At 34.9% G+C, this 20635-nt stretch overlaps 1 long non-coding RNA gene across 10 annotated transcripts in view; it reads right to left on the reverse strand.

Annotated features, from left to right (window-relative positions):
• The window catches only part of LOC139596276 (uncharacterized), a 50417-nt gene that overhangs the window by 22417 nt on the left and 7365 nt on the right, over window positions 1-20635 (reverse strand). For all 10 annotated transcript variants that reach the window (XR_011681295.1, XR_011681292.1, XR_011681290.1 and 7 more), the window contains 2 exons: window positions 10034-10099; window positions 6790-6929 (listed from right to left, as the gene is read on the reverse strand). This is a non-coding gene — a long non-coding RNA (uncharacterized lncRNA). The remainder of the gene's footprint in view (window positions 1-6789; window positions 6930-10033; window positions 10100-20635) is intronic.

Raw genomic sequence — 20635 nt, forward strand, 5'->3', positions numbered from 1 at the left:
AATACAATATCCAAGTAATTTCCTTTTTTAAATTAATACAGCTAGCACATAGGTGGAAATACACTATTCAAGTAATTATATCCAAAAAACCCATAATAAAAGGAATAGTTTTTATTGCCTTGCTATACATAAACTTGAAGCTTTACAGCTTCTCACCTTAGCATAAGCTTGTGCTCTTCACCAGGTTCTAGAGGGAGCACTTGGTATTGCTTTTTTGCTGTTGAAGAAAGATTTTCATGTCAAAATTAGTTACAACTCGAGACCTTAGAGCAAGAGAATGCACTTATGGCATCGGCAAAAAAAAAAGAGAGAAAAAACCAGAACCACTACCAAACAAATTGGGCATGCCAGTAATTGCCTCATGGCACATTTTAAGACAACTTGGAAGTTGACAGCAGTAAATCTTATTGTGAAAACTGAATGCTATATAATTTCCTGAAAGGGTTTGGTGTAGATGTGGGAGTGTAAAGGAGGAGGGGATGGAAGAGAAAAGATTTTTTTAATTTATTTTTTTTAATATAAAGACCATGCCAAAGAAAATGCAAATTCCCAGTTTTGATGTCTATTTTGAGGATCTGAAACAAGGCTTTTAATCAATGTATTATACATCAAATTGATAATGTTAACTTCTGATTATTCAAATGTATGAAATATTCATAGAGAACTGTCCAAACTTTTACATTTCTTAGACTTCTTTTCTCTATTAATTATCATGCCTGGAAGCTTTTTAGTAGAAGCAGCAGCCATCAGCCTGACTGAACCTGACAAGCTAGCAAGGCCCAATTACACTGGCACTCTGTGGCACTTTGATGTACTGGAAACGAAAAGAGATAGGGGCAAATTGTATAGCACATTATGTTAATGACTTGATTTAATCCAGCCACTAAACTTTATGTAGCCTGTTAAAAAAGATGCTAACACTAATTATGCCACTTTGGAAAGGAAAGAAGGGGACAAGTATTTCATACCGACAAAGTGAAGCTCATAAATGTTGTAAATGAAATGAAACAAAATGAAGTAATCTATGATTAATCATACATCATAGACAAGAAGAAAAGAGAAAGAAGCAAGTGGTACAGTTAAGTAGTGGAAAATCTGTTAGATACCCTTTGTGATCAACATATCTAAGAAATAACCATGAACTGTCTAATTTGCAACATGCCAGAAAACCTCAGTGTGATCTTAAATGGCTTAAACAGTTTGGCATACAACTCAGATCTAGGGGATAATTAGCATAACGATCTCCAAAAATCACAAGTTTTATTTACAGCGTTTGATTACCAGCAGGATATTTATCTCAAAAGATAAAAAGCAGTGATTTTTGATCTTAAAAAAATACAAATTCAGTAACAATTTTGACATGCTGCATTCCAAAATTAACCCAAGAATTCATACAAACCAATGCATATTTTTAAAATCCAATCTGTATCAAATATACTTGTTGTCTTAATAGTTCAGATGTTTGTTTCATCTACCCTTCATGAACATGAATCTTTGTTACCACAAGAACAGATCAATGGGGAAAGGTAGAAATTGATGAACCTGAAATGGATCTACACACAAAGTTCTCACAGAAGTGCTCTTAAATGATTGTGATAAAATAAAATACATTACTAGAAAATTATAGAAGAAGTGTATTATATTTTGACTTAATAGAGATAAGTAGCACTAATTTTAGTTCTCAAAACTACAGGTGACATTGTTTTTAACATTATACATATAAGCAATGCAATTCCATCTTCAAAAGTACTCTCTGCAGCTTTATGAAGAATATATGAGTGATTGCATTTCTAAACCTCTTCTACAGCTTAAACAAAGAACAGCTATATTTCTCATACAAAGAATTGCTTCTTGTTGCTAGTTGCTTTGTAGGATGTTTCACAGCCTTGAAAAGAGCATTTTAAAAAAAATCAAGCTACCTCTAGGATATCACACTGCAGAACATAACAAACCATGAAATCTGATAGGATCTAACAGTACAGCCCTGGTCCTTTAAAAGAAGGCTGAGACAGATCAGAGAAGTATTAACTGTTAGAAGCACTGTCATCAATTTTACTTACTAGTTTTATATTTTTTAGCATTGTTCAGTCAAGGTTAGATCAAAAAGTATGAAATATTCTTTTTTTTTTCCAGAACTTTCCTACTGAAATAATGTTCAAAGAAAATTTTCCAAATTTTTATTAATGTCATCTTATTTTTTATATATGTCTTTGTGGTAATTAATTGCTGGTTTTAAGGATAAGTCAAGAGAACATGATTAGTGCACTTGCCCACAAATAATAATAGAAAAAGAAGTACACTGAAGTGATTTGATACTGTACATATATAACTTTACTGAAAACTGATGTTAGATACAGCAAAGCTACTCCTAGACAGCATTAGGTTTAAAATATTTTTTAGTCTGGCCAAATAATTGCCATATACATTCTGACTCAGCTGTTTAATATTACTGGACAATGGACTTGAAATAATACAGTCATTTCTGTCAGATTTTATTGCTTCAAGAGCACTATCACCTTGATGTGAAAAACACTGGAAGAATCAATGTGGTTAAACCCCTTTACTGTAGCCCATCTGAGCTCTGCTGAGGAGCCTGATAGCAATAGAGGTGCTTTACTAACAAATGAAGAATAAGTGCCAGGCAAATCTTCTCTTCCTTGCAGAAGATTAACCCTGCAAATCAATGACCTTTATAGTCATCTAAACTGTATTTTTTTCTGGTTTGTAAAAATAAAAAAGTAGTGCTTCCCAGATGAAAGTTGAGGACTGGAATGATAGAAGTCCTGTGATGAATTGAGGTATGAACAACTGTTAGCTTTATACAGGATTATGGCCTGAATTTGTGGATTTCCTCTGACTATGCTTAACACCAGGCACACATAAAGAATAATTTATCCTTTTTTTAAAGAAAAAAATAGTTCTGTATGCAGGTGGATTATTTCAGAGCATTTTGGGTTTTTCTTCTCTGAAGCAAATTCCTTATAAACACAACAGGGATTCAACATCATATTTTTCCAATTTTTCTAATGTATTCTTACACAGAAGCTGCAAACAAATGAACATGAAATTTTAGCATTCTGTTTGTGCTTTTACTGTAAACTTGGTATTGTGGACTTGGTTTATTTCAATGATAAACAGTTTAAGCTCAGAGGTGGAACAGGATGACCTGCCTTTTATAATCTTTAAATAAATCTCCCTCTAACAACTTTAAGTCACGAATATGATAAGACATACTACCCCTCTCTCTGTCTGAAAGGATTTCCAATACCAGCATTGGCTGTTATCTGCAGACAAAAGGAGCATATTCATTAAAATGGTCTTTAGAACAGCATAGTTCTAAGGGAGAATATAAAGACATTTAAAATAGAAGCCAGGTTTCCCTTAATATTTTATGAATCTAGGTCAGATACCAGATTTTTGCATTCAATTATGATACAGTTTCCATTTGGGAAGAAAATAACACCACCATATCCACTACCCAGCTTCAGCTATAAAGTACACCAGAATATAATTTCTGTCATGGAGCTTCTCATAACGAGGCAGCCCCCACTGCTAGTAAGAAATGCTTAAGAAAATGGAAAGAGACATAGATTTATTAACAAAATACAGTTACTTATTCATAAAGATGAATTCTACCTTCTGGTTCCAATCCTTCAGTTACTTCTCTCTCATTTCCAGAAGTAATTGATGTTTGGTCAGCTAACTGCTCCTCTGACAGATGTGAGAGCTTTTCTGTCTCCTGTTAAATTTCTTCAGCCATCTCCACCTTATCATCTGCTAGCCTTTTTGTTTAACCTCCTGTCCCATATGCTACATAAAAAGATAAACTTACAGTCTTATAGCACCCCTTGAATAGTAAAACTTACTAAAGTTCAAAACTTGAAGAGTTATGGCCAATATGCAAAGTCTTTAAACAATGGCATTGCTTATGCAGCACAGGAAACAATGAGAAGTTGTCAACTGCAGTAACAAATAATTGATACAGTAAAAAGAAATTCTCTAACGATGTATATTTGTGAAAACATAACTATTATAATCACTTGGTACCTGTCAACATATATTCAGCCTCTTAGGTTTCCAGATTCATTTATATTTCAGCTCTTTCAGTTCTACAAGACTCAGTTTAAAAAAAAACAAAACCAAGAAAACCTGCTCCACTACTACCTTATGCAGTTAGCAATTTTACAACTAAATTATACAATACTTTCTGTTTCAAAAGCAAACTAATATAATATAAAAAAGAATCAGCCTTGTCACATAATGCAAACATTCTCTAAGGTAAAATATCTTTAGTACATAACTTTCTCTGAGGTAATCTTACTCCCTTGGTTCCCTTTGAGTACAATTATGTACAACAACATCTCATCAATGGATACAACACTGCAGGGTTGTGTCCAGGGTGGAAACTCAGTGATGACTCAGTGAAGTCAGTCATGTTAAATCCCACAGAAGTGAGACCCTGCTGTGCTCTCCTGGAGAGCTGCAGCAGTGCCAGCACCTCCCTCTGCATGGGCACCTCCCACACATCACATCTGCCCCGCTGGAAGGACCATGGCAGGCAGCAAAGCCTGGGCTGATCCCCACCCACACATTTCCAGAATCCATGAGGTCTAAACCTGCTTGGTGGGACACACAAAGGGATTTGATGTGATTTATTCACTGAACCCACGGTAGGTCCCTCTTAGGTTGATGGGTACCTGCACACACATGGAAATAGGTGCACACATCACTTTAGCTGTGCATGGGAATGGATTATGGTGGGAATGTTCATATCTCACACCTACAGCCAGGTCATTGTTATAACTGCAGTGAACCCTATGAGATTGCTTGGTAAATGTTAAAATAGTCATTAAGTGCTGCTAAACTCTTTTGTACCCTTATGTTTGCATCCATATCTTGGCACACTTGCCCCCTTTGCATTCCTGAATTTAGTATAAATCATTCCAATTTTTTTCTAATTTAATCTTCCTTTGTATGCTTTAAATCTGTGTAGTAAGTGAGCCTTGCCAACAAACTCAGTAAAGCCATGTTTTCACAAATTCATATTAAACCCTGCTTTTGCCAAAACCTTCGATAGTGTTCCTTTAATTGGCCAAACCACTTGTTCACAATACCTATTTAGCTATATGCCAAAGTCATTCCATTTATTCCTTATTTCCCTCTGCTAGATACTGGTAATTTTTAGAGGGAAGGCAAAACAAACTCCATCCAAACAAGAGCAAATGTGCAGGGCCAGAAGCTGGACTTTGGTGATCCCTGTGGGTGCCTTCCAACTCAGTACGTTCTACAATTCTGTGAGATGATCCCCCCGTGATCCCTGCCAACGTGAACCATTCTGTGATTCTGTGAATACTTCTGCAGGAGCAATGATAAACAGCTGTAATCACATCCTAGATACACAGGGCTTGAAGGGGATTAGAATATCTATGCAAGCTGCAGCAGCTTAATGACAATTAAAAGTGTAGTACCCTGGTGATACAGCCAGGGGTACAAGAAGCTGTGAAGTGCCAATCTGGGGAAGGCAAACATTGCCACTTAAACATTAGGCATGCACCTAAAAGATTGCACTTAAACATAGAAGGACAGAAGATGGAAAGTGTTGCCTAATTTTCCAAATTCAGCTTAACCAAATAATAGTACAGCCCATGATATTTTCATGCTCTGAATATAATTTTAAATTTAGCATTATATAATCAAGCTATCAGTAACAACTGGTGTGTTGTAACTTCATATTAATGTAGCTTAAGGTATCTTTATTCATATTAGTATCACTTAAGGGCAATTTCGCTAACACTTGCTGTGGTCAAAAAAAAAGTTTAAATGATCAATTTAGTATTAGATGTCAATAAAGCTACTCAGAATCTTAATAGTAAGCACATGATGAACTGAAGCCATACTCATAAGAAGAATTATTCACAAGTTGGTCCACTTCATTCTATTAGATTGTTCACAGAAATACACTTTTTAAAAAATACACATTTGAAGAATCAAATTAAAAATATTCAGGTTACTTCCAGCCTGTGCTCTTCTTTTGTAAACTTTATATATTTTTATATATACATTTAAATAAATACACTTTTTAAAGAATACACATTTGAAGAATCAAATTAAAAATATTTAGGTTACTTCCAGCCTGTGCTCTTCTTTTGTAAACTTTATATATTGCTACAGTATATAACACAGCATTGAGATACAAAGAGAGATTGCAAAGTCTTAAATATTCACTGAGAAGTTGCCCCTACAGCATGGGAAAGACACATATGAAATAATCTCTTGAGTAGATTAGAAGAAAAATGTATTATTGTAAATGTACACAGCTGTAAATAAAAATCAGTGTATACTGAAAATATTAAAAACTTCTGAATTAATGAAGTTGAAAGACAATTAAACATGGCTCAAGGCCTGTATAGGCTTTGTGTAACTTTGCACAGTAAATAGAATAGTGGCTTTTAATTTGAGGGAGACTGTCAGATGGGCCTCTTTTCTGTAAGAGCTTTCAATGTAGAGGAGAGAAGAAACACTGAATAAAGAGTAAGTATTAACCCAACAGAAGAAGAATAAATGCAGCTGAAAAAGCATGAGCCTCATTCAGCATATAAACTGTATTTGGTGAATTTTTGTACTTAATAGCTAGTTATAACCTTAGCATATTGTACAAATGTTCACTTAAAAGGCAGCTTTGAAATCACCAGCAATAGAAACGACACTTTTCTGGGCAATATTCCTGAACTTCAACATAGGTATGACCTCACATCTTGAGAAAATATTAGATTTTTTTCAGAAAAATACCTCTTTCTACTTTGATCTTGTCAAGGATTGCATTTTTGTCTGCTAAATCAGATTTGATAGCCATCTCTAGTTCAGCAATTTGCAGTTTCATTTGCTGTTCCTTTGATTTCCATTGCTGTTCCTGGGTCATACAGAAGACACTGTAATAAAACATATGGCATGTGAAAAACTTTTAGAAATCAGCTTCAACAGAAAATAATAAAGAAAAAAGCTTTTAGTGGCACAGAGACCACTGTCATCATGTCTTAGGAATTAAGTAAACACATGCTGGTCTGCTGCTGTTGAAACCAAGGCGCCTTTCTCAGGCTGCGGTTAAAAAACATGAAAGAGTTTGTGGGATGAGCAAAGGAACTGGCCTTAATTTAGAGATCCAAAGTCAAAAAGCTGGAAGCATGCAGCATTTGTGGGACTAGAAAAGGAATTCAGATGCATATCCCAGAATAATCCACAACTCAAAACCTCAGCAACTGACAACTAACAAAACCATTCTTTCCGCATACAAAACCTCTTAGTGTAGAGAACTGGGATCATCCGCCTGATTTCTTTTAAATCTGTGAAACATGCAGAGCATAAAGTCAGTTGCCTGTTCAAAGAAAAATGTTGACCACAAAGTGACAACAGTTTTCTCATACTGTAAAACAACAATTCTGATACTGATTAAGAAGCACATTTAAAGTAATCGTTCTCCTACTTTAAAGAAAAAAAACAGAGGTGGGCCAAGAAATTAGAATGACTTCTTTGCCTGTAACACATTATTTACTTGTAAACTACCAATCTATGTGCAGTGAGCATTGCATGGACACAGAACTAGAACTGCTGAAACCACAACAAAAAGCGTTACTCGGATTAAAACTAAATTAAGTACATTATATAATTTACAGTGTAATTCTCAGTAGGCGAAAAGACAAAGCTGTGCAATGAGTTTTCATATAAATTAGACAGTGAGTGGTATAGTCTTCATATTATTATATTTGCATTCTTATTTACTGAACAAAATGTAGATCTTCACCGAGCACAAAGCAGTTTATTCACTTTTGTACTACATGAAAAATTAGTAACTGCAGGGTTCTGTAAACAAAAAAAGTCAGTTCCTCAACTCTTTGGTGAAGCTTGTCAGCTAAAAAACTATATTTTACATAAATCAATGTATTACAAATCTTCCGATATCTATTTTTTTTTATCCACCTATCTCTAGAAGAGATCTATGTAACAAGCCTTGACCAGAAAAAGAGAGGAGGAAGAGATGCTGCAGAACACATAGGACACATGAGGACAGCCCACACAGGTTCAGACTCTACATGCTGACTGAGAATTCTGAGCACCTATAAGTGCATTTATATCTCATATATTTGAAGAATGACTTCAAGATTAAAGAAATAAAATATTATAGCATGAATTGTAAACCCTAAAGTATATAGGGTTTGTATTCCTATATGTATTATTCATGAAAACATTCTAAATCCCTGTATTTTGTCTTTTTTTCATACTATATCTAACCTATGTACACAGTTCTCTAGGCATAGAGCATTTCATAGTGTGACTGTTTTCACAGCATGCATGAGCTAAAGCTGAGCTTCTAAGTCCTGCAGTCATACATGCATCACTCTCCTATAATGTTGAAGGTAATATACAGGCAATATAATGCACTGAATCCACTACCACTCCACAGTATTGCAAAGTACAGAAGAGACACTGTGTTCTCTAATGGCTTGGAGTTTGATTGGCTTCCATAAGGAAAACACAAGTCTCTTCAAAAGAAAAGAAATACTGTCAGTTTCCACACTTCTGAAAATGTTTTCAAGTTTGAATGACCACAACTCCCAGTTATATGTGAGTTCATCAGCTTTAGGTACAATTACTTCACAGTAGGGTGCAGCCAGGTATTAGTTCAGTTTTTTAGAAGACTGAGCTGGCAGAAGAATCATTAAGCATTATTATTATGGCTGTTAAGAATTTAGATGTTTAAATGAAGACCATTTTAGAAGACAGGTTTTATCTGAACCCATATAGTGCTAATGTTTATGTCAGTGTGAATTGAGTCCACGTGTGTTGCTTTCTTCTTTCAAATTTTAAGGTTACATTTACTTGAATTCATGTGGAATTTCTTTCATATTTACTGTATTTCACTGGAGTTGAAGCCATCTGTGTAACTATAATGGTCAACCACATCTGGCACCATTTCCTTTGGAGGGAGTTTAAGCATTGCTAGATTTGCATTACAAGGTCATATGAAAACAATTCCTCCAAACCTTTTATACAAATGAATTGTTTTCTTGGATACTGACTAAATAATAAGAGTCAACTGACAAATTCATACTTGTTCTTTGCAAACTTTTCAGATCCATTTCTTCAGTCTTGGCTTTGGCAAAATTCCCATCAACATCAAAAAATTTCCTGAAAAAAACTTTAGCAAAGAATGGGTTTATGCACCTTTGCCTCCATTTAAAAGTTGAAAAAGAATTATTAATTAATTATTAATTAAGTGGCACCTGTGGACACTGGCCTATCTACTGCTAGCCCAGTCAAGCTCTAGTAAAGTTGTATTGTTCAAATAGGCAACCAAAAAAGTTATATAGCCAAATAGTAGCTATATAACCTTCTCTTTCTAATTTATTGATACCTATACAATAACATGGAATGATGAAAGATGAATCAGTGTTTAAATGAGAGTATATGAAAAGACAGATCATTTTAGTGAAAGAAACACCATAGTATAGACTACTTGCTATAATGGAAGCTCATTTTCAATTTCTCTTGTTTAATATTTTTTTAAGTCATCCCATTATGTTTATAAGTAGAACAGAAAATTTCAAGCCAAGATTGTTAGGTTGATTTATTAGTAAGAATTATTTCTCTGAATAAATAATCGAGAATAAACAAAAAGATCATCAGAAATTTTTGTGACATGATCAAATTCTGGAGAAATCTCCAGCAATTAACCTAAGTGAGTGACAAGTGACCAACTTCTCCATACAAAACTCTAAATTTTGTGATTATACAACTGTTGCACCTCCTAAGTAAAAAAAAAAGTTTTAAGCTGTTAGAAGTTTTAACAGAGCTGATGAAATACAGCAGAGCACATGAGAGTTTCCATATACAGTCATATGATGAACAGCAGCCTGAGCAGAGTTACATGTGTGCAAAAGCACAAAATATATATGAACACATTACAGCACACAGTATATTAAGATCTATGAAAAAAGAACCAGAATCAAATTTTCTGTATGCAGAAATCCTAACTTACCTTACACAGCTTATCATAGTTTTTGTTCAAGAGTTCAATCTCTTTTTCTGGATTGTTTATTCTTTCCTGTAATTAAAATGAAGACAGAAGTTTCAAGTAATGCACAGCACAAAATGAAATTACAATGAATGTGTGAACAGAAATAGCAAATAATTTTTAGTGTCAGGCTATTATTTGTTCTTTTAATACAACTGTCTCTTGGAAGCTTTAAAAGATAAATCCACATGGATTTATTTACATTAGCCCAAAGTCTTTTCCATGCTGTTTAGATGAAGCTGAGAGTAGCATGTTGCAGTTGATCAACAATCTAATCACATTCTGTCTTATGCAAAATAATATAAAAACCTGGAGTGTTCTATGTTTAAATTCCCTTCCAGGAAGTGAATATCAGTATTAGCTAGAGCAAGGCTTTTGCCAATAGAAAATATTTTTAGTGACATTATAGAAACAACACACCCTTGCTTCCAAAACACTCACTACAGCAGGATCTGGTTTAAGGACATGAGACACTTAAATAGAGAATATCTACCCTCCATGCATTACAACATTTAAAATGCTTGGCAAAAATATCTATGAGGTAAACTTGGGTCACGTAAAATACATTTATTTACAACAGGTAAAACAGGTGGTAAAACTAAGTTGGTACAAAATGCAAGAAAAATCAAGTAGGTTTTCACATTTTTATTCCTCACACATAGAAGAAAATGGGGAAGAAACCATTCCCCATCTGATGTTTAGCCCTGTATCTGGACAACTTGTTAGTGATGACAGAAGTCTCTCAGAGTCACTAGACATAGAATGATTTGAACTGCTGCATAAGATGTAACACTGTACTCTAATTAAATCAGGTTCAAAGAATACTAGAAACTAGCAATACATGATCAATAAACCAAGTATTATGGGTTTTTTCTATTAATAAACCACTTTTTTAGTACCAGGATTGACATGATATCTTATGCTTTAATTTCAAATATTGTCCAAAGACTGGTGGTTTGGATCAGGTGTGGTTCACAGTTCTATGAACACAAACAGCATTTTGGTCAGAAGTTTTTCTTTTGAATAGGATAAAAATATATGCAGTACCACTCTTCTAAATATGTTTGAAAGGTCTATTCACATCTCCTCTGTTGAAATGTACCCCAACATTTATTTTTCCCTTATCTGTATGCACTACCTAAAGTAAAAGATTCTAGCTCTAGCCCACAGCCTCACCTCCTCTGTCCCTCTGTTTGAAATAGCTACTGATTGCAATTTGTTTTGAAGATGGAACTACTTTAACTGCCCCCTTTTAAGCTATCCATTCAGCTCATCACCTTTTGCTAAGCATCATGGTTGGTTTTTAAGTTCTTTAGGCTCTATGAAAAGAAAGGAATATCCAGGAAAAAATAAAATAAATTACACCTAGTAGAATGTTACAACAGAGCATATTCCAACAGTGGTGTGTGTCCCTGGCAGTATTTAGTGTATGTATTCTCAATGTGCTCAACAGGAGGCACTTGATCCATGTACTGAATGCATGGCTGGGGAAAGGTGGCACTCCTGGTGCTCTCATCAACATTAAACCCTCAGTTCAGTCATGATGAAAACAACTAAGAAATACATCTGTACAGCAATTAAAAGATTTTGCTGTGGTTATGGTGGTTAGACATGCTGACCAAAAAACACCGCAGCAGCAAGCAGAAATGAATGTTGACCACAGTTATGGTAATCACAGAGCTTGCCACTGCTCTGTTAACCCTTCATTGTAAATATGTGATTGTTCCATAATCCTAATACATTCAGTTCTATTTTCCTACTAGTAGTACTTTTAAAAGGGACTTCTGATTTCTTTTATATTTTCATTTATTTCAATGGATGACATTAAGGCACATTTAACCAATTTTAATATTAAATGAAGAATGCTGATAGAATCTCTAATTTCAGAATATTAGTTAACAATGTAGTGGCTACATTCCACAAATGCTTTAATAAAGCCTCATTCACTAAGAATTTCAATGTAAATAATATTCAAATTATGACTTGAAACAACAGAGCACAGAAGCCAATCTTCTGTTTAATAAAATGAGTGTATGAAAATTTATGTTAAATACATATGTGGCTATAGATAGTGCTTAATGATTGCAGACAGAATAAAGTTAGCTTCAGTTTTTTCAATATACTATTTCCTAGAAAGTAGTTGTAATAGGTAAGTATGTTATGTGCCATCTAAACTAGAAATTTTGGATTTTACAGTTATTCACATTTAGTAGACATGTCTCAAAGATTCAAATTATTTGAAATTGGAAAACCATTGGATCCATTCTCTTGTAACAAAAAAAGAGCCACAGAAAACACTCATCCTTCTCCAAAATGCACCTTTCACTGTGAATATTAGAAACAATGTCTTCAAATAACAGTTGGGGTCCTAAGCCCATGTTTCCTTTCAGCTGCTGCCAAGAAAGAGGCAAAATCACCCAAAACCTACTGGTGTAAGTTACCAGAAAGTTGCATATGATTTAAAATGGAACAGTTTACTTATTGCTTTTTATTTAAGAACCCAAAAAGTCATGTGAAACCTGTCTCCCCTGGAATTACTATAGCTCACCCTATGAAAAACTAGATTTGAGCTGCTGACAGAAGAGCTGCTTTGGCAGAAAGGATATAGGCACTACACCAAGGAGGGGAAGAAGGCTAAGTACAGCAAGAGGTAGAAATGAAACAACACAGGGGAAAAAGGAATGGAACAAAAATCTAATGGCACAAGTGTGATGTAGGATGCTAAAGGGTAAGAGCAGTAAGAGGTTCCAGGGATTCCTGGTGCTTCCAGCTCCTAAGGCTAGGACACTTTACAGAGCTGTACTGCATTAGGATTCCCCTGCTCACAGGAACTCTCCCATCATACAGGCTGCCCATCATACCACCTCCATGTGCACATGCAGGTCTCCAAACACATATGGGAGAAAGAAGGCAAGAGCTGTAATTGCACATTTGATGATATTTTCATAAAACTGTACTTGTTATAAAGAAAAACATTACTTACAATAGCCTTTTAAATTAATTTCCATGGACTCAAGAACACAAGCTCAAACTGAATCACGGAGAACAAAACAGCACAATCTCCGAAACTTTATCCAAGACTGATAAAATGAGGGTGGTCTGGTACCCCTTTTTTTTGGTAAATTAGTATATTTAAGTCAAAGCTCTCTCTTTAAATCATCAGGAGTCTCTTTCAGTGGCCAGACAGCCCAGTTCATTCTTCACAATCTGCCTGGGATGACCTCCTAGACTCTTCTAAAAAAAGCCCAAAATTTAAGACTAAAAATCCTTCCTCCATTTGGAGCAGCTTGAGAGAAGTGTAATATGTGGTTCATTTTCATGTACTCAGTATTGACTCAAAATCAAGAACTGTGAATATTTTTTTTCCATTTACACTGGCTCATGTGATAAAAGTAGAGAAATGTACTGACCAAATTCCAAATATCTCTTGAAACCGGAGAAATTTCCCTTCCATTGCTGAAAGAGAACTGCTTTTCTCAACCAGTTGTTTACAACCTTGATAATTTCTACACTGTCCCAAACGTTTAGGCTTCAAATTTAAAAAGAAATGTATCATGGGCTTTTGAAAAGTTGAACTCGTTTTGCAAATCAGCTTTCTACAACAGCTTTTTCAATTCCAAAAATGCAGCAGATTTAGTGTGTAATGCCCAAATTAATTTCTTCTGCTATAACTGACATTACAGAATGTAGGTAGATAAACATTAAGATACAGCAGCTTTAAAGAATACATCAACATCTTTGATTATTGTTGATTATAAAACAGGACATGACAGAAAAAACTTCCATCCTATACTTAAAGAGATTATTTGTTTTTCGTTCACTTTTCCACCATCTGAAGTATTTGGTGCCAGCAGAATATAATTTTTATTAATTCTCTCTTATACTTTAAACATACTGAATTCTGATAATAAAAGGGTCTTAGTAACTTGTAACACCTGAAGGCCTGGACTCAAACATGCTGCAGGTGTGTCAACTATGTGAAAATAATTTAATATTTATGTAGATATTACAATTCTAAGATTACAACTACAAGATTTGATTATGATTTTTATTAATATAAATTATTATAAATAAAAAAATCCTTAACTTTTGAAAAGGCATTTTCTTTTCCAATATTTATCAATTTTAGATGTATTGGACATACAGTCACAATGCCACGCTGGAGCAAGAGAATGGACTATAAAGCTTACACATCTGTAAACCAGCTGGATACGTGAAATATTTTCCTTTTATTCTTCAAAATATCAAATGCTATTGTGTTTTGGCATTACCCAGTTAATTGTCCTTGCACAAAAGATAAACACAGTCACAAATCTGAGATCTTCCCCAAGAAACATGCCCAACTCAAAGCTAAAACTATCATGTGTCTCAAATATGTTATCTACATAAATTAAAGTTGTGGTGAGTATAGACAGCAGCACTGTCTCATGCTAGCTATTTAAAAGCTAATGTAGTGGCACGTTTTTATTAATCTTGTTCCACACATCAAACAAAAGGGTCTGATGCCTTCAAAGGCCCCTTTTTTTCCTTTCTTTTTTAAGCAGGGGACGTTATTTTTTCTCTTTAAGTAGAAAAAGGAGCAGATGATAGTGAAATTTATGATGTACAGATGTAAACTCCATAGCTTCTGACAGTCAACATTAACTATTTTTTCAACAGTGAATGAAACGGCATTTGATTCAAACAAGTTTTAGATATTAATATTATGGAGCAATTTATTCAAATTCAAAAGTGAAAAATTACTCTTTATTTCAATCATTTCAAACCTTGCAATTTTAAGAGCTAGAGAAAGCATGTGCAATTAATTACTTATTAGTGCATTACATTGATCACAATTTCTTTATTTATTTGAATTAAATATGCCTAAGAAATGTCCACTGCATCCAGGTATATGAAGAAGAGCTTGTTGAACAATGAGATCTTCTCAGATTTCATGGGTAAGGCACAGTTAATTGAGGAAGACTGTTGGGAAGGATCATTCTTCTAGAAATGAAGTCACAAACCAGTAGAATCGAAAATTATGATCTACACAGGCTTCTCCCTCTCAGGTAGGTATATTCTGGTCCCTGAATATCTGCTCAGGTATTCAGATATTGCTTAAAAATAGGGGTTATACACAGATTTAATAGAAATTAACTAGTGTTTTTCACTAAAACAAATACTTCCCTCAAAGTAATGTATAAGGCTAAAGTTGTACTGAGATAGCTCAAGCAATATTTTCTTTAGTGCCCAAAAAGTAAAAAAAAAAAAAAAAAAAAGAAAAAAATTGCCACAGAACTTGGACACATGGAAGTAGAGCTGAACAGAAGTCAGAAAAAGAAAAGGAACTAATATCCCTTTGGAGGCAATAACATGAATTAATGGGCAAAGTGATCCTAGCTCTATGCCTTCTACCCCAACTGCAGCAATAAGGAACATGAACTCCATCCTTCCTTTCAACCTCATCTTCGTGCTGGCTTTAAAAGTCTGAAATGGAAAACGAAGTTAGGAGAAAGTGACTCTTAAAAAAGCTAAGGATTATCTTTGGGGTTAATGTCTGAACTACACCAAAGAGACAATCTCTCTTCCAGACCTCTTATCATTTGGATTAAAAGCACATAGAGTGGAGTCCCAATAACAGGCTGGGGACCAGCTGTGTGGGAATGGGGCACTGATAGCAACTCACACCAGAAGGAAATGATTAAAGAAAGGATCGTGACCTCCACTGTACAAATTTATGCCAGTAAATCCCAGATGGCTAAGCTAATAAAATTGAGGTCTAATTAAACCACATCCCTTGCATCTTGTCTTTGCTTCCATATGAGCAGGACATGGATTCAATACTGAGACTACTCTTAAGGAGTCCTGACTATTGTATTTACTGGATTAGTGGCTCAAAAACTTTTACCCATTCATACTCAGAACTGAAAACCAAGCAAGTAAAATATGTATCACCACCAAACTTCTCAGGGTCACTTGCCCTCTGTCTGGCAAAATAAACAAAAGGCTTTTCAGCTAATTGTTCTCAACCACAAATACAACAACATCCAAGACACAGTCACAAGCAGAGAAGAACATGAATGTGCAGTACTATCTAACAGATCTACATACATCTAATTGATTTAATTAACAAAGCTAATCAGTTTAAGTCCAGAGTAACAATGCAGTAAAAAATGTCAAAGCAATCAAAAACTGACAAGGAAATAAGCTTTTTTCATTAAAAAATCAACTCAATAAAACATACAGCAAAAAGCACAAACATGCAAATACCTGTTTCACAAATACAGTCTGGGATGGCTTTAAAGGTATTTTTGGAAAGTACTATGAGCTATTAAGTAATTTGAAGATATCTGCTGGCAAAATGATTTTATTCATAATTAATGCTTTACTTGCACACTGTGTACCATACCATAGGCATCAAATCACAAGGCTGTGGTTTCAGCCATCTTTTCATTACAAAGAGTCAAGCTAATTGTAGATAAATTTTGTACTTAAATGTGTTTAATCCAAGGTTGTCCCTTAAGGCAGATTTCTACATTCCTGAAAGAATCCCCAAACAAACTCCAATTAAATATGGAAAAAAAACATTGATTGCAGCCACATTAGAATAATCATCTCAAGGAGTGCTGCATGTGAACTCAACTCTTGTATGTAGCTCTAGTGTTAGACAGAAACTGCAGTGAAGCTGCAAAAGCAGCTTTAAAATATGATGGGATATTTGTGGATATAGGATAACTCAGGATAACCAGCACCTCCCTTCCTAATTGATGGTGAACTAATGATTAGCTGGGGCTGCTTCACTATTTGGTAACTACAGCTATTTCAATCACAAGAACTTCTTAAACATGTAGCAAAATAAAGAATGTTTTCCTAAAGGCTGGCAGAAATCTAACAGCAGGCTGACATCAGATGGTGCTGCAGCAAGGAGATTGGTGGGAGCCCAATCCTGCTGGCACCACACAGCTCCTAAAGAATTTCAACTCTGTCTTTACATGGTTAAGTAGCAGGATGACAGCCATGTGTTTTCTGACAAAACACATGAAAAAGCTGCTAATAATATCAAAATTCAAAAACATAAGCTACAAAGATAAACTAAGATGACCTTATTGGTCACCCAAATGTCCAGGTTTTTCTCCAGTATTCCAGTATTGACATTTCTTCTCTGCTGATACAAAAATTAAAAATGAGACAAAACCTGTAGGATTATTTGTGCAGTAAAACAACTCATACAGACTGTTGTAGATAGCAGTTACAACATTCCCAAGAAAGCAAGCTAATGAAAGTGTCCAAAGTATAACATTCATGGATCCCTTTAAGTTCTGCCTCTGTGCATTCAGCACGTAAAAAATACATGACTTGGAAAACTTGAGGATTAAGAGCTTTCCATAAAGTATTCTGGTGGCAAAATTATAGAACATACACTATTCTACAAATGTACTGGTGGACATGTTTCAGTTTATTTCCTAGTATTTTCAGTCAAACACAGCATCTCTCAAATACTAACATATCTTCTATCAGGTTTCAAACTAGAAATAGACTATAAAGGAAGTAATTTCAGAACTTAATAGCAACTTAGATAGCAACTTAGGTCAAGTGTCATGGTTTGGATACAAGTAATTTGATGAACATAAATAAGGATCTGCACTACTTTTTAGACCATAGCTTTATTTGAAGATTTTTTTTAAGCTGAATTTGAAGTTCATCTTTACTTTCAGACTCCTTAAAAGTTTTCACACAAATATGGTAGTTGACATCACATTTAGATGTTATCTTCAGTTTCTGTCTGCTGTACTTGAAGAAGAGTGTTCATACAAAAATGAAGCACAGAAGTTCTTCGAAACAGATTCCTTTCAAATAATGAAAAAATATTTAAAATATTTTCTAAATTCACTGTAGGCACAGACTGAGACATTATTTATGATAACAACTTCTTTAACCTATTTAAACTATATAAAGGAAATTCTGAATAGGGGAGACTTATGACTTTGTGAATAATTTAATAGCAAACATTATGATGTATTATTTATGTAGCACCACTGATGCACTAAAGAATGCTCACACATAATAACAGGGTCCCTCCCTTGAAAGGCAGTTAAAGAACTGATGACATATTTCTTATCAAGAACTTCCATTGAAATCAAACTAGCAAGGATTGCAGGACCATGCCATACTAGATCCTTAACACCACTAAAGGTAACAGTCTGAAACTGAAATAGCAAAAAGGGGAAATACATGCAAAGCTGCAGAAATGTGCATGTATTTTTTTTTAAGTAAAAAAGAGAAAGAAAAAAGACTTCTCTAATAGAGGCTTTATTATGAACACATTCTGCAGGCATATTGCCTGACTTTGCTGCACTGCACAGCTACACCTAATTTGCTACTCTACCCTCATACAAGGCCAATAGTTTTCTACTATTGCTAGATGCCAAATTATCCATGGGCAGTAATGAACATTAAATTGTTTGCTATGAACTTATACCTAAAATTTTGCAAGAATTATGTTGAAGACCTTCTGGATCAATTTGCTATGGTATTTTTAAAGCAGCCAAACACAAAGCAGACCCAGTAAGGTGTATTTACTCTTTGTGGATTTTTTTTGGTCTCTTCATAACCTAGAGACAGCCAGGCTCTCCTGAATTTTTCAAGGCATTTTACTTTTGGATAAGTCCTGCATGTTTTCTGATCTGCACTAAAAATGATTTGAGAGGTTTGACTGAGCAATCTAAGAGTTCAGCAGTCTTTAAAAAAAAGAGGGCAGAAATCCAACATCAGTCTGTTGGGTTTATCATCATTGATCAAAAGGGCAGGATGAGGACATATGCAAGACAAAACCATGATGCTTAATATTATAGAAAGTATTCTCTGTCCTTATGGAAGACAATGCTACTGTGTTCAAGTTCTGAGTATTGGTTACTACATTTCTAGTAAGTCTTTGCCTTAAGAAAATGTGTTCAAAAAATTGCATATTCAGAGCACTCAAATTACCAGAATCCCCTCTGGTTTGGACAAGGCTTTAGAGAACAGATTGACACATCAGAACTTCTATGAAATTTCTGAACATTGTCATCTGACCTGGACCTTCTGTGAACAAGTGTTTTTGTTTTTTTGTTTGTTTTTTTTTAATTACTCATGTTTGCTTCAGTTTAAGAATCTCTGCCCTAATCAATATGGTCCCAGTCCTAGTTCTGCACAGGACATCTTAGATCTGGATCTGTTTTTATACCAAGATAAGCCCTCCCCCTCTGTCATATCAACATTTGATCTGTATTCCCAGAACCAAGTCCCTCTTCTATCTGGTAGCACTGGGCCTCAATAAAATTATTATACCTCCAACCTATTTTTGCATTGTTAAGACAAAAACCAAACAAATTGATTTTGGGAATAAGACTGCCCAATCAATGATATGAAGTGTAAACACAGGTGTATGGAAATCATCAAAACTTCCACTACAAATAGATTAGAGAGGCAAATTGGTAGAAACAAACACATTTTTTAATGTAAAAACATGAGAATTGTTGCTGTTATCATATACCTGAATGAATATCATAAAAATAAAGACTGGTGTGAGGGTGTAACTGGCCACCAGCTTGATCCATAGTTTCTGGAAATTAAGGAGACAACTCTGCTGACTCAGGTTTGAATCAGTGCTGTAGCTGCTGGGTTTTTTTTTAAATACATTATCAGTTCAGTGTATAGGTTAACTGAGTACAATTACTTCTACAAATGTTCCTATGAATATATGAAAGTTTTAAAGTGTGATTTCCCAATGTAACTACAGTGAGTAAAGGCCTGAGAAGGAGCCTGCCTTAAGCAGAAAGTCTCAAGAGCAAAAAGCACCATTATAGATGGCTGCATTGTAGTAGTTGCTTTTCAAAGCCCACACATGTGAGATTTTTCAAGTCTGCAGTGCTGGGCACACATGTATCAAGAGACTAGAACAAACCTTGAAATTAAGAAAGGAAAAACATGTGCAAACAAACTACAGATGTGAAACTTTGTTGTAACATGAAAACACTAAACTTTTTCATATACTACTTTTATAACCCTTTAACATGTAGAGAAGTTTTACTAAGGAAGTCAAATGATTTTAACTATTAGAAAACTTGCCTGATAGCTACTGTCTTCTCAAATCTGTACTTTTGTTTAACCCCTGCCTCTGTGGATTCTCATAATAAGGACTTCAAAGGCAAGCAAGTTAACATGGCTGCTATAAATAAATACAAGAACAAGGGGAAAACAATCTTTCTCCCTACAGGTACTATTATTGCCCACTGATGAACAAAAAAGAGTATGGACTGGCTACAGTGAAGCAATTGTTAGGGATATAAACCATTGTTTTTAATAAATGTGAATTACACCTTTCCCTGTGTGCTGTGGCATATCAGCAGCCTTGCTCACTTTTCTGAGACCACTGCTAATAAAAGATTGAACCCAGCTGGATGGACAAGGTCTGTGGCTTGGAATCTGGAGCTGCTGGTCAGCTGAAAGGGGAGGCTCTCATTCTGTTTCTCAAGCTCATGAACTTTTTCTTGTCATTGCACAATCCTTTCTTCCAGCTCCAGGCCTGACCCAGCCACTTGGGGCCGC

The sequence above is a fragment of the Agelaius tricolor genome, unplaced genomic scaffold, assembly GCF_023055355.1.
Source record: "Agelaius tricolor isolate 1412-34295 unplaced genomic scaffold, bAgeTri1.0.p SCAF_15, whole genome shotgun sequence".
NCBI classification, from domain to species: domain Eukaryota; kingdom Metazoa; phylum Chordata; class Aves; order Passeriformes; family Icteridae; genus Agelaius; species Agelaius tricolor.